Below are 546 nucleotides of genomic sequence, written 5' to 3'. Positions count from 1 at the left end.
CTGACCCTGACCCTGACCCTGACCCTGACCCTGACCCTAACCCTAACCCTAACCCTAACCCTAACCCTAACCCTAACCCTAACCCTAACCCCAACCCTAACCCTAACCCTAAAAATGCCTGTTCATTATTCGATATCTCCCTTGCCAGGACAATATTCGATACCACCCTACTCGTTAATTATTCGATGTGACCCATTGCTGTTAAATCCATGTCTGGACTTTAGTTTTTAGCTCCCTTGACAGGTATTATTTGATACCTCCCCAGCTGTAATTGTTCGATATTTTCCCGTTTAAATTTGAAGCAAACCTGCAAGGTACAATCAATACCTTCTTTCATGTCATTATTAGACACTTTCCTTCCTGTCGTTATTCCATACCAACCTGCCCCTAGTAGGTACTTGTGTTACCTTGTGATTATTCGATATCTTGCCAGATAATTATATTGATACATTCCTATCAGTCATTACTCGATACCTTTTAAAATTCATTATAGCTCATTATTTGATTGCTCTTTTATCGATACCACCTTTGTCTAGTCAAACCTCG

The sequence above is a fragment of the Aplysia californica genome, unplaced genomic scaffold (genome assembly GCF_000002075.1).
Source record: "Aplysia californica isolate F4 #8 unplaced genomic scaffold, AplCal3.0 scaffold00826, whole genome shotgun sequence".
Classification (NCBI taxonomy): domain Eukaryota; kingdom Metazoa; phylum Mollusca; class Gastropoda; order Aplysiida; family Aplysiidae; genus Aplysia; species Aplysia californica.
This window is presented reverse-complemented; position numbering follows the sequence as displayed.